The 14,727-nt window shown below is 41.3% G+C and overlaps 1 long non-coding RNA gene across 2 annotated transcripts; it reads right to left on the minus strand.

Moving 5' to 3' along the window:
- Positions 1-9,816: 9,816 nt before the first annotated feature.
- Positions 9,817-13,510, minus strand: LOC123491073. Of its 2 annotated transcripts, XR_006661144.1 has the most exons (4): positions 13,425-13,510; positions 11,977-12,138; positions 11,728-11,801; positions 9,817-11,639 (listed from the first exon to the last, which is right to left on the minus strand). It is a non-coding gene; the product is annotated as an uncharacterized LOC123491073 (long non-coding RNA). The 2 variants fall into 2 exon arrangements; XR_006661143.1 differs by having other exon boundaries at positions 9,817-11,801.
- Positions 13,511-14,727: the final 1,217 nt, after the last annotated feature.

Genomic DNA, 14,727 nt, shown 5'->3' on the forward strand with positions numbered 1-14,727 from the left:
GAAATAAGCTAATTAAGAAAAAGCAGAAAAGCTGGCTGAAACCCTTTTTGTATTTGTTGGCGTTCATTATTAGGATTCCAAGCCCGGAAGGTGCTGGAACCCTGTTATAATTGTTAGGATTATTATTTTCCCATTTCTGGAGTGCTTTAGCTCTGAAATGGTAAGACCTACAGAGACCAAACTTGGTGGGATGGTGTAATGATGCACGAATACGTCTGGTTACACGTTGTGCAACTCGGCCAAATGGTGGCGCTATAAACTAGATTAGGTAAGTCCCGCCTCCTCATTTGACCTGAAGTCTCGGGATTTGGTACAGAGGTTCTTCTCTACCCAAGGAACACATTTTCCTCTAGGACCGATGACGTCACCATCATCCGCCATTTAGAAAGTTGTGTAAATTCGTCAAAAAAATGTAACATCTCCTTAGACACTGCTAAATCGATTTATCCAAAACTTGGTGTACAGCATCTATCGACCACAATCTTAAAATGCATTATAAATGAAGTTGATATCTTAAACATCATGGCCGCGGTGAGCCAATGAAGTTGAGTGAGTTTGGGCATGACAATTTAAGTCGTTCTTGAAGGGAATGAAGTCCCCTGCTGGCCATGCAGGGGGCGGCAGGTAGCTTAGTGGTTAAAGCTTTGTGCCAGTAACCGAAAGGTCGCTGGTTCTAATCCCCGAGCCGACTACGTGAAAAATCTGTCGATGTGCCCTTGAGCAAGGCACTTAACCCTAATTGCTCCTGTAAGTCGCTCTGGATAAGAGCGTCTGCTAAATGACTAAAATGTAAATGTAATGCCTCTCCATACTCTACAATGTTTCTTGAAGTTTATACAATTGGTGAGAGTATCATCGATGAAGACCGAAACCCTTTAGATCCAGACCAAGACTTTCTGAAAGCCAGACCAAGGACCAATGTATGGAGACCATGACCAGACCAAGACCAGTTTAAATGGGGAAAAACAAGATCCAGTAGAGTAAACTCAAGTATAGTTCAGTACAGTACAGTGGGCGGCAGGTGAGCAAGGCACTTAACCCTAATTTGCTCCAGGGGTGCCGTACTTCTATAGCTGACCATGTAAAACAACACATTTCACTACAACTATCCGGTGTATGTAACAATACATCTTCTTTTTTTTTGTATAGTTCAGTGCAGTACAGTAAAGTACAATACAGTAGAGTATAGTTCATGCCGACCCATGGCAACCTGGGTTTGAATCCCACCACTGCCGCGTTCAGATAGACATCCCTAGACAGTAAGGGATTGTTGGTGGTGTGCCTGAACCAACATTTTATGACTTGTAAAATAAGTGTGAAAAGGGCAGAAAGGGCGAAACGGTCGTTGCTGCTTGTAGCTATATTTAGGGGTTAAGGCCTAAAGGAACAAAGGCCACGACCTCTCATGAGAGAAGATGCGACGAATCAATGCGAAGATGCGACGAATGCAATTTCAGAGTGTTATTTCGACCCATAGTAGGGATGGGACGATACCAGTATCGCGATACTCGTTTAGTATCATGGCAAGGAAACAAAACACATAGCAGATTTAACTTCTTTAGGAAAACAGCCCTGAAGTTGGAAACAAATATCATTATGTAGTCATCCAGTCACATGTATTTATTTTCCTAGCTATAGCACACAATATTTTACATACAGCAGGTTTTTAAAGGACCAAAGAGTTTGGTCTGCTTCATGTTTAAATTTTTTCCATGTAAAAAATATTGCGATACTGATATCGTCCATGTCCTACCTCATAGTGTGTGTGTGGGAAATATCATTAAAAAAAAACACTAAAACCGAGTTTTTAACTGCACTGCCCCTTTTTTTGACAGTGCCAGACTGACTAACTGCACTACCATAATACCCATGGCCTGTCCAGAAACAACCCCTAGCCTCTACTGCCCAGGGTCTAGACACTTGTGGAGATCTGAGAGGGATTGATGGGTGGTGACATGGTGAGAACTCTCTGAAAGGCTTGGTAAGATTTGTGCAGTATTACTTACACCTGTCCAATCCTCTCAGATCTCCACGTGGCTAGGGGTTGCTTCTGGACAGGAACCCACAACCCTCCGTCTGTGTGGTGGACCTACAGCATGACTCGAGGCATTGGTTGGATGTTTCATTCCATTGCTTTACACACATGGATTTGCACAGGTGTAAGCAGGATCAGCTGATGTTGCACGATCATTTCCCCACATAACTAAAAAGCTAGCCATCAAATGCGCATCAAACAACTATTATGGATCATTATTGAAGAACCCCGTTAATTACAGTATCAATTTTTGTTTGATTCATCTTGTTAAAGTTACTCTTCCTGTTAGAATCATTCAATTTTGCAATCCATGCAATATTTTGGATATGTGTGCCCATGGAAACTGTTTTCACACTGTAACATGGGGAGATACGAAATGTTACATATGGAGATTCGAAATGTTATGAGGTTACAGTGCACTTCCGAGATCTCCATACAAAAAGTCAGACAGCAATATTCAGGAATTTTACAGGATCAAGTTCAATGTGTAATTCAATAGTTACATGCTTAATATATGATTTAATGACAAACAGCAATATCATAAATGTAAGGAAAGAAATGTAGTGTTTTATGTCACACGATTTTTGCCAAATCTGTGACGACTCCAAGTATGAGAAAACGTTTAAACATAGGTTTTGATTAAACTCATGAATTATATTGAATGTATCTACAGTATGTTCCCCCTTTATATCTTAATGTATTCACATGAAAAAAAGCAAATTATTATGAATGACTTTGTAACAGCTCCAAACAAGAAATGCTCACTGGTACCCTAGTTTATAGAAATACCTATGAATTGTAGCAACAAGCTGTGTTGAAGCAATTTAAGTTAAGTCAGACTGCACATGTACAACTTGGTTTGGTGTTTGTAGTATAAATGGTTCAAGAGCAGTGTCGGTTCCCACATGGAAGGTTGAGTGGGTGTAGGGGCATTTGTGGTGGTGGTTTGGTGGGCATACAAAGCTTTGTTGGTGTGTTTGGAGCTTTTGGAGGTTAGAAAAAACTCATGCTAGGTGGTCAAGTGAAGACTGGTTGAGCCGTGGACAAAAACAAATGTTGCTATTTGCATTACCAGTTTCACAGCTCCAGGCAAGAACACATTCTTGACCAGGTATTGACATCGCATTACCTGGTATGGACATCGCATTACCAGTTTTACCGCTCCATTCAAGAACACACTCTAGGCCAGGTATGGAGGTCGCATTATCAGTTTCACACCGTTTACTTCATATACATCTTACTGGATTTTATCAAGTAAAACTGATTTCAGTAAAAACAATACTATAATCGGACACATTTTGTACGTATTATTGCGAAGCAAGCACACAAATAACTAGAAGTAGGAACCAATATAATTCGATGAGCAAGGTATATTGCAATATCGTTTTATCATTCCTCTTAGCAAACACTATATTAAAGTAAATGTGTAGACTATAGCATCATTAGCAATAGAATGGGTTTTTAAGCTTAATTATAGTTTTTATTTTAACATTCTGAAAGTTGTGGCAGTGATTTCAGTTTAGAATGTTGAAGCCTGCATTCCACCATCGAAATGAATGGGCATACAACAAGCTTTGTTTATAAAGTATGAATGCTTCAACACAGCTTTTTGTTACCAATCTAAGTTAAGTTAGTCGGCACATGTCAACATTGGGTTGGTTTTTGTAGCTGAAATAGATCAACAGCAGTGGTTCACCCAACTTACAAAATGACATTGGTTTCCTTATCCGGTATGCAGTCTATGGACAAGGTATGACAGCAATCCATGCTTTGGTTTTATTTCCCTGGCACTGTTTCCAAATGCTAATGTTTTAGCATGTGTGGCACAAATCCCATTCAAGTACTGGTACCGATATTAGCATTTTTCGCACATCATTGTCAAATCATCCGAAAGTATCTAAAATTGATTGTGAAGCTCAACAAAGTGATTTACTATATATATGGTTTGAACATGATGCACTTCAAATGTTAATATCGATACCATGACATTGTGGCACATCCGAAAGCTTAAATCATTTAAACGCTAGAGCGAGCAGAAGAAATTAAACAATAAGAATAATACTAAGACTAGAAATTTCCTGAAGAAAATGTGAGTGCTTGCTAGCTTGTTTTAAAGTATTTGTGGTTGTTGACTTCATGACCATTGACTTGGATGGGAAACATTCCGATCGCTAATAGCTTTCCACTGTTTAAGGTAGAAACGCCATTTAAACTTTTAAACGTGCAGACCGGTCTGGAATAGGTTGCTTGTATACAGCTTTTTGATACCATTTATACTGAACTATAACCAGTACAGACCGACGCAACTTAGATTGCTTTAAAATTGTTGATACTATTTGTACGTTTTGAACAACCGTTTTAAATTTGCATAAAATCTCCATAGACTTCACAAGCAAAAAATTTATTCGCCACTGCTCTTGATCCATTTCAGCTATAAAAACCACCCAACGTTGACATGTGCTGACTGACTTAATTTAGATTGCCTCAACACAGTTTTTGCTACCATTCATACTTAACGATAAAGCTTGTTGTATCTCCATTAGTTTCGATGGTGGAATGCAAGCTTCAACATTCTAAACTGAAATCACTGCCATAGAACATTCAGAGTATTCAAACAAACCAAAATGGAAATCTTTAAAACCCATTCTATTGCTAATGATGCACTAGTACTCACTCTAGCCTATTATAATTGCCCACTATAACCCACTATAATAAATCCACATCTACAAACCACCCCAAAATAACTAACTACTACAGTGAGGGAAAAAAGTATTTGATCCCCTGCTGATTTTGTCGTTTGCTCACTGACAAAGAAATTATCAGTCAATAATTTTAATGGTAGGTTTATTTGAACAGTGAGAGAGAATAACAACAAAAAAATCCAGAAAAATGCATGTCAAAAATGTTATAAATTGATTTGCATTTTAATGAGGAAAATAAGTATTTGACCCCCTCTCAATCAGAAAGAATTCTGGCTCCCAGGTGTCTTTTATACAGGTAATGAGCTGAGATTAGGAGCACACTCTTAAAGGGAGTGCTCCTAATCTCAGTTTGTTACCTGTATAAAAGACACCTGTCCATAGAAGCAATCAATCAATCAGATTCCAAACTCTCCACCATGGCCAAGACCAAAGAGCTCTCCAAGGATGTCAGGGACAAGATTGTAGACCTACACAAGGCTGGAATGGGCTACAAGACCATCGCCAAGCAGCTTGGTGAGAAGGTGACAACAGTTGGTGCGATTATTCGCAAATGGAAGACACACAAAATAACTGTCAATCTCCCTCGGCCTGGGGCTCCATGCAGGATCTCACCTCGTGGAGTTGCAATGATCATGATGGTGAGGAATCAGCCCAGAACTACACGGGAGGATCTTGTCAATGATCTCAAGGCAGCTGGGACCATAGTCACCAAGAAAACAATTGGTAACACACTACGCCGTGAAGGACTGAAATCCTGCAGCGCCCGCAAGGTCCCCCTGCTCAAGAAAGCACATATACAGGCCTGTCTGAAGTTTGCCAATGAACATCTGAATGATTCAGAGGAGAACTGGGTGAAAGTGTTGTGTTCAAATGAGACCAAAATCAAGCTCTTTGGCATCAACTCAACTCACCGTGTTTGGAGGAGGAGGAATGCTGCCTATGAACCCAAGAACACCATCCCCACCGTCAAACATGGAGGTGGAAACATTATGCTTTGGGGGTGTTTTTCTGCTAAGGGGACAGGACAACTTCACCGCATCAAAGGGACGATTGACGGGGCCATGTACCGTCAAATTTTGGGTGAGAACCTCCTTCCCTGAGCCAGGGCATTGAAAATGGGTCGTGGATGGGTATTCCAGCATGACAATGACCCAAAACACAAGCACATTAAGTGCACATGACAATGACTCAAAACACACGGCCACGGCAACAAAGGAGTGGCTCAAGAAGAAGCACATTAAGGTCCTGGAGTGGCCTAGCCAGTCTCCAGACCTTAATCCCATAGAAAATCTGTGGAGGGAGCTAAAGGTTCGAGTTGCCAAACATCAGCCTCTAAACCTTAATGACTTGGAGAAGATCTGCAAAGAGGAGTGGGACAAAATCCCTCCTAAGAAGTGTGCAAACCTGGTGGCCAACTACAAGAAACGTCTGACCTCTGTGATTGCCAACAAGAGTTTTGCCACCAAGTACTAAATCATGTTTTGCAGAGGGGTCAAATACTTATTTCCCTCATTAAAATGCGAATCAATTTATAACATTTTTTACATGCGCCTTTCTGGATTTTTTTGTTGTTATTCTGTCTCTCACTGTTCAAATAAACCTACCATTAAAATTATAGACTGATCATGTCTTTGTCAGTGGGCAAACGTACAAAATCAGCAGGGGATCAAATACTTTTTTCCCCTCACTGTACCATTACTAGGTCTACTGCCGTTATTACCACTACCACTAGTACTACTATTTCACAACCATGAATACTTAAAGACTAGCAACTACACACATTTACTTTAGTAAATATAGTTTTTGCTAAGAGGAAGAATAAAAGGATATTGTGACATACCTTGCTCATCAAGTTCTATTGGTTCCTACTACTAGTTATTGGTGTGCTTGCTGTAAAGTAATAGGTACTCGTGTCAGATTACAGTAGTGTTCTTACTGAATTATCCCAAAGTTTGACTTGATTAAATCCAGTAAGATGTATCTGAAGTAAACAGTGTGAGACTGGTAATGCAACCTCCACCCCTGGCCTATACTGTGTTCTGAACGGCTCAACCAGTCTTCACTTGACCACCTAGCGTCATAGCATTAATTTTTGTCTACCTCCAAAAGCTTCAAACACACTAATAAAGCTTTGTATTCCCGCCAACAGAGCCCAAACCACCACCACAAATGCCCATACACCCACTCAACCTTCCAAGTTGGATCCGACACTGCTCTTGAACCGTTTATGCTACAAACACCAAACCAAATTTGACATGTGCAGTCTGACTCAACTTAGATTGCTTCAACACAGCTTGTTGCTACCATTCATACTTTATACACTATAAAACTTGGTGTATCCCCATTTATTTCATTGGCGGAAGAACTACCACAGAATTTAAAGAATGTTCAAACTGAAACATTGAGAGCTTAAACCATTCTATCGCTTGTGATGTTATACTGTAGGACTCACTCTATCCTACTATAATAATAGCCCACTATAATAACTCCCCAAACAACAAACCACCCCAAAATAACTCACTTTAAAGCTAGAATCCTTAATTGAAACAATAACAAAGCATTTTCCCTGCCTGTGTTGCTAAAAGGCTAAGGGATGGGGTTGGATAACCACTCTCAAATTCATACACAGAGCTATGGAGAAAATAACTGACCATCCATGATATCAAATGGATGCTTTTAACCATGTTTTGAGGCTATACACAGTGTTTTGTTTATATTTACATTGTTAATAAACATTGGAGTAAAACAAGCTTATATTTTGGGTTCTGGATAAAAACAATTAATGACTGTGAGGGAAAATGTTATATTTGTGTGTATCAGATTGTACATAGATTGTATGTTTAGCATAAATTTGGTAGGGGGGTACTGAACCAAACAGAAGACAGATGGAGATTTCCCAGGTGATGGGTCACTGAGCACAGAAAAACTGGAGTCTGTGAGAGGCCAACTTGAAGAGAAAGAAGGACAAAATAAGAAGAAGCCTGGCTGGCCTTTCTCCAAGAAAACCCTTTCATGGTGCCCCCCTTGTATCCGCCACTGCCAAATCCTCCACCAGCAGACTGAGATGGTGGCCTCCCACCCTCTCATAACCACTTGGGGGTGGGCCTGTGCCAGGTGGAGGAGCCGTGGGATTAGGAGTTGTTGGAGGAGCTGCAGAAGGTGCTGGAGCTGAAGACCGAAAGCAACCAGCCCCTGCTGGAGCTGAAGGAGGGTGAGACTAGAGCTGCTACAACTGTGGGAAGTTAGGGCATTTCTCAAGACACTGTCCTGGAGCAGGAGAAGGCCAAGCAGAGTGGCTGTCCCCACCTGTTGGCGTGCAGGTGGACAACCCATTTGGAAGAAGAGGTGGACGAGGGGGCTGCCAAACATAGGATGAGGCGGAAACAGAAGAAGAAACTCATGAAGAAAACAATGATGAAGAAGCAGAAGAAACCTGTCACGCTGAAATGTACCACCTTGTCAACCCAAACCCCCCTTGTTGACATTTGAGTTAAAGGAGATATCCCTATTTTTCTCCAACGTTGTGGAAGCTTGGCGTATTGCAACAACATTTAGGCTATTTTCAAACAACTCTCCCCCCTCCCCACCCCCTTTCGAAACAAGCCTTGAGTCACTCCCCCATTTCATGCTCTCTCCCTTTCATTCTAAAACGTGTGGATTTGTTTACATAGGCATAGCAAGCCAGCCATTTCATACAGCTACAGCAGCAGTCTACTAGCTAACCACTGGACACACATAATGTCGAGTGATGAGGTGAAATAAAACATTAAACTCCAAAAAGTATTTGTATTGTAATACCATATGGCAATGTTGTGCAATTTCTCAATTGTCTGTGACGTGTTCTGTCGGTTCCCTTGCTAACGGTAGCCAGCTGCAGTAGTTTCAACCTTGTGAAATGTTATTGTAATAGCCAATGTATGTAAGAAAGTATTTCACATAGCATGACATCTAACATCTAGCTAACGTCATTCATTGTGTGCGCAATGTTGATGATGGCAGTCCGACTAGCAGGGCAAGAGGCAGGGCTAGAGGGAGAGCCAGGGGCAGAGGACGGACAGGCGGAGGCAGGCATCAGAGAGACAGAAATTAGGATGAGGAGAGGCTTTTTGCTCTCTGACGTGATAGAAGGGCTGCCACACAGGTTTGTATTATGTTGAAAATGCCTATATATTTAACAAAAAGAAAGTATACATTTTGGTTTTTGGTGTTTCTCCACACATACCACTTTCAATAGAAACATGATCTAGTTTCATCAATTTGCAATAGAAAGTAGTGTTTGAATTGACTTTGAATTAATCGTAGACCTTGACCATACATATGAGAAATACCTTTAGTTGGGTGTGGAGAGAAATATCACATTCTGCCTTATGGATAATAGGCTGTGTGTGCATCTGTTCATTCAGGAATTCCTCATCAGGGATCTGGATGATACAAACAGGGAGGTGGTGAGGCTGATGTTTCAGCGAGAGCCAGGGTTGGTTTCTGATGTCCTAGAGATTTACCGGCGGCGGAATGGTGAGCCACAACCTGTACATGTACCAGGTGCACCTGTGGCAACTGCAGGGAGATGCCTACAGACAGAGAGGAAGTGTTGCGATCAGGGACCAGACCTCTGTAAGGGTCTTTTATTTATTTTTTTGCCCATTACTGCCTAGACAACAGATATTTACGTTTGCACAGGCGGTATAGGGTTGACGTGTTGGCAGTGGCTGATGCAGCAGAGCCTGGGGATGACGCCCGGGAGTACCGGCATGCTGCCTACACACAGTTTGTGATGTGGCAGCATGGTGCAGGAAACTGAGTTGTCATCCCCAGTTACTGTGTTTGGAGAATCAGGGGACACTAGGTTCCACCCTGGGCGCTAGGATTCTCAAAGCGTTTCACATGATGACATACTAGTGTTATACCCAAAGATTGTCTGTTGCCAGACAGTTATTGGCATGACATTAGTATGGCATCATGTCACTTGTGAACAGAACACACCCTCTCTCTGTTTGCATTCTCCACACACAAACACCTGGCAGGTGCATCTTCAGGACATCAAAAACCTTCTAACTGGGCACACCATGTCATATCAAAGATTCTAAAGGTTGTTAGTTTATTTCTCACTCAAAAGTGTCATCACTGCACTTTCTCCCGGCACAACAAAGTTAAAATTGTATTTATACATCTGAATGTGTGCTTGAATAAATAATAATTTTACATTAGTTTGTTTGCATATTCGTTTTTTTCTGGATATAAAATTTAAAAAGGCACAATTTTACACATTTTAGACAACGTTTGTCTGTACTGAAAATTGGTTACCATTGACATAATTCTACGGTTGAAATGTCACCCTCAAAACAACAGTTAACACCAATGACTTGTGCAAAGGTCTATGCAGGTAAATGAGAACTTACTCCAAGCCTTGCTATTCAAGGAGCATGGGATGTCCAGTGAAATGTGAAATAAGACAAAGGTGTGAAATGATTCGGTTATGGTACCAATATTCCAGAGGAGTTTTCAACTGGGATATAAAACACATAACTACCCCTGGACAAATTATATCAATGACATATTTAAAGTGGTAATCAGCGAGTCGTCCATGACCCAAGGCTTACCCCCGCTTCTTGTGTTGTTTATATATACACAATCTATGGTTGTGAGACAGTGGGAGAGCGCATAGATGCGAGAGAGAGCGCTTGGGCATGAGGGAGCCCGCATGAGCGTGCATGGGAGAGCTAGAATGTAAACAGCAGAGTAGTCAGCAGGGACAACGTTTTTTTTTTAGAAATGTTCTACTGAACAAGCATCATCATCATTAGTATTGGATTTGGATCAACTCCACCCCAAAAGAGAAGTGAGAAAAAGAGGTAAGTGTTGGGTTTTGTTACAAATGAAATAATAAAAGAGGTGTGTCCTGGGGGTCACAGACGACTCGCAAATTCCAGCTTTAAGGAGTTAAGATGCAATGTGAACATGATCAAACTCAAGTTAACCCTTAGCTACCAAGAAACATGGTCAACTGATAAATGGCTAAAACAGAAACTCAGAATATAACCAGATCAAAAACACCTATGATCCAGAACCTTGTGTCACTTGTCACCTAATAAGAAATAAAAGATGTGTGTCAGCCCAGACATAATATACACCCGTAGAGGCAGGTAGAGCCCCATGACACAAGGATGGGAGGATTAGAGGAGGGTAAAGAGGCAAACAATATATTTTAATAGAGCTATGGCTGACAGGTGTATGACGTAGCAGGTGGATCAATGGATCTAGCTGTGATTTAATCTGAAATAACTGTTTAAAGGCCCACTGTCATCACATGATCACCCCATTCAAATCACCTCATGTACACCACCGACCACAATCTAAATCAAAATAAGGTTCAGGTGTGCAGCAAGTGGTTTGGGGAGGGGATGGTCTACTCTGTGTTGTTTCAATAGGCTAGAATCAAGTTGTCACTCTTGTTTTGTCTTCTAAACCAATGATTAGTTTGCAAGTTGGGATGTGTGATGTCACTTTTTGTGAAAAGCCTTTTAGGAGCTGTTTGGCAAATTGAATGGGGTGATCATGTGATGACGGTGGGCCTTTAATTAAGTAATGTATTCTCAAAATTAAGGCCATGTTTACAGAGTAAAGTAAACCTATGAAAATGGTCTGGCACTGTAGGGCCTCTTCACACCATTAGATCAATGCTCATTTCATCCCATTCCTTCATTATACCAGCCAGCCACAGAGCTTAAGCTGTCCATGTGTATGTTCCTGTCATCAGTTTGTGTGTGTGGCCTGGTACATGGAGAAAGTGCTGCATCAGTTTTGTGGTTAGGACTGGGAAGCAGGCAGGGAGGTCTCCCCCTAGTTGCTTGATAGTGGAGGCTTCAGAGGGGTCTTGGTCCATCAGGGACTTTACTGTTAATCTAGAGATGTATTCCAACAGATAAGTCAGAAAAAAATATTATTGTTACTACTTCAAATTATGTCATTTGTATGTATGTGGGTCATTACCTGGGTTTCTCACAGGGTTGCTGAGCTGGAGGAGGTTTCTGGAGATCCTGCATGGTCTCGAGGTTCACCTAACGCTATGGGGAAGGGAAAGAATGAGGAATGTGGAGGTTTAGTGTACCGATACTGTGAAATTATAAAAACACAACTATTCATTGACTGCATAGATATCATCTCCTACAGGCTTTGTTATAACTCACTGAGGTCTGATGCAATTCTACCTGATATTCCTGCCTTCAGTTCTTTACTTACCTCGGCCTCTTCTCACTTGTGATTGCACAAGTTCCTCAGTTGTTGGTGGAGGAATAGGGGGTAGGAGTCCAAGTCTTCTAGGGTCTTCGGGCCTTAGGGTTCTTCTCCTTGGCATCCCGCCACCAGATTCCAACCGCTTCCTCAAAATCTTGTATTGGAGGTCTGGAATGTATCCATATGTCTTAGTCTTTAGTGACTAGACCCTCCAACATTTTTTAAAAATACAGTCTTCTATAGCTATAAATCAACAGAATTTGAGAGTATGCATTGTGTTATAAAATATGTACTTTCAAGGACAATTAGTAAGGTCACAGATCTTGCAATCTGAGTACAACAGAACAAATAAGGTAGTGCATCACCTCCCTCAATGGTTTTGAGAAAGAAGATTGGATGGTTTACAATACACTGCAAATACACTTAACTTCCTGTTTATATTCAATGACAAAAAAAAACTTTTTCCCATGTCCTTGCCTACTTCTCAATCGTATGGTAGAAGAAGGTCCAGGGTCACTCCCCTCTGACCCTCTTCTCCAATAGGTTTTGAAAAGGAGGCAAGGAGAGCAATTCAGGAAATATTAATTTAGAAAGACCCTGTGTTTGGCCAATGTGTGAGTGCGAACAGGTGCATTGGGCAGACTTGAAAAGTTATGTTGTTCAAAACTTCCTTCTCTAACCTATCGACTTCAAATAGAGTGGGGATTTACATCTTGGTTCCATCTGCGTTCTACCTGGCTGGTCTGTCCTTGTGGAAGTTGTAATCTAGTGCTGCCAGCAGTGTTCAGGCCTTATAGACTGGTGGTGGAAAGGAAAAACGCTTGCTGGCGTACATCAGAATATGGTTCTGGTAGGACTCAAGATCAGGTTTTGATCTGTAAAAAGAAAACAATCCTCCTTTGGCTGTGTGCAGGGTTTCCCAACCATCTCCTCTGTGACCAATAGAGCAATATCTGAGAAATGAAGGCTATTCTATGCGAGAAATTGCCAAGAAACTGAAGATCTCGTACAACGCTGTGTACTACTCCCTTCACAGAACAGCGCAAACTGGCTCTAACCAGAATAGAAAGAGGAGTGGGAGGCCCCGGTGCACAACTGAGCAAGAGGACAAATACATTAGAGTGTCTAGTTTGAGAAACAGACGCTTCACAGGTCCTCAACTGGCAGCTTCATTAAATAGTACCCGCAAAACACCAATCTCAACATCAACAGTGAAGAGGCGACTCCGGGATGCTGACCTTCTAGGCAGAGCTGCAAAGAAAAAGCCATATCTCAGACTGGCCAATAAAAAGAAAAGATTAAGATGGGCAGTCTGAGATATGGCCCCTTACTTGGGTGGATGCCAACCAATGTCTAAATAGCATAGGAAGTTCAAAGATACAAGTCTGTGACATTCTTCATTGAATACATGTAGAGAAGTGTAACAAACCCATGTTAGGATTGGATTAACTCACCCATTCAATGATGGTTGCTGTGCCTCTCGAACTGATGTGGACCTCGAAGTGTGGAAGGACATAGCAATCTTCACCTGTTCCCCGGCTGTGGAACGGGCACTGATCCACAGGTAGCACAAGAAAGTTTGTCAGATGTATTAAACTGTCTTCATAAGTGATGGATGCATGCTTGCCAATGATGTCATTCTCGCAAATCACTTGATGTGGGTCAGGCATGTCTGTGGATGGTGGTGCGTCTGTGGCAGAAGAGTCTTCTAAAAGGTAGGGGTGGGCGATATGAGCTAAAATTCATATCACGATATTTTCCACTGTCCAGACGATATCGATATGATATCACGATATATGACGTAAAAAAATATGAATCACATTTTAATATCCCTTCTTGGTTAAATTATATTAGTTAAGGAAAAATATGTATTTGAACCTTATATAACCAGAAAGAGTGAGGCATTGGACCGTATGGACCTGAAAAGTTTTTATTTGTATTGTGCAAACATGCATTCCGTAAACATGAGGTAGGTAGGCCTATATATATATATATATATATAAATTAGATATTAAGTAAAATTAAATAAAAAATAACAGGAGATAAAGAAAATAAGGTAATTACAAATTCAAATACGTGTGTTTGTTTTGGCTACGGTCCGTAGATATGTAAAAAACTAACCGTTTGAAACTAAACCTTTCAAGCCTCAACCATCAATTATCAACAATATCAACAAATCTTCACTAGAACTTTCTTCACAAGTTCCGTGCCAGGAATACCAGCATGTTGACTGTTTCTGGCTTTAGTGCTGCCCTGTGACATGTCACCACATTGCCCCCCAGTGCTGAATGCCCTCTCAGAGGGGGCACTTGTGGCAGGGATGCATAAGTATTTCTTTGCCAGACAACTCACACGTGGAAAATTAGATCCGTGAAATCGCCACCACTCCAAAGGATCAGACTCGCTGTCTGCTGCCGTTGCCAGAATGTAGCTATTCAGCTCTTGCTCAATGATCTGCCTCTCTGAACATGAGGCAGGTGCACTGCTGGTCTGCTTAAAGAAGCTCCCAAGGCTCTTCTTGGGCTTCTTGCCTGATTGATGAGCAGTGGAAGCTTCTTTCTCCCTGTCAGTGTGATCCTCTGCAAGAGACGATTTTCCCAGGGCTGTGTTCTCCACCAGGAGGGCTTCGGTCTCTGAGGCAGCTCTCACCTTAAAAAATGAAAATAATTAAACTTTATTTGTATAGCACCTTTCATACATAAAATGCAGCCCAAAGTGCTTTACATTTGAAGCAATAAAACAAGAACAAATGAATAA

This window comes from Coregonus clupeaformis, chromosome 6 (assembly GCF_020615455.1).
Source record: "Coregonus clupeaformis isolate EN_2021a chromosome 6, ASM2061545v1, whole genome shotgun sequence".
NCBI classification, from domain to species: Eukaryota; Metazoa; Chordata; class Actinopteri; order Salmoniformes; family Salmonidae; genus Coregonus; species Coregonus clupeaformis.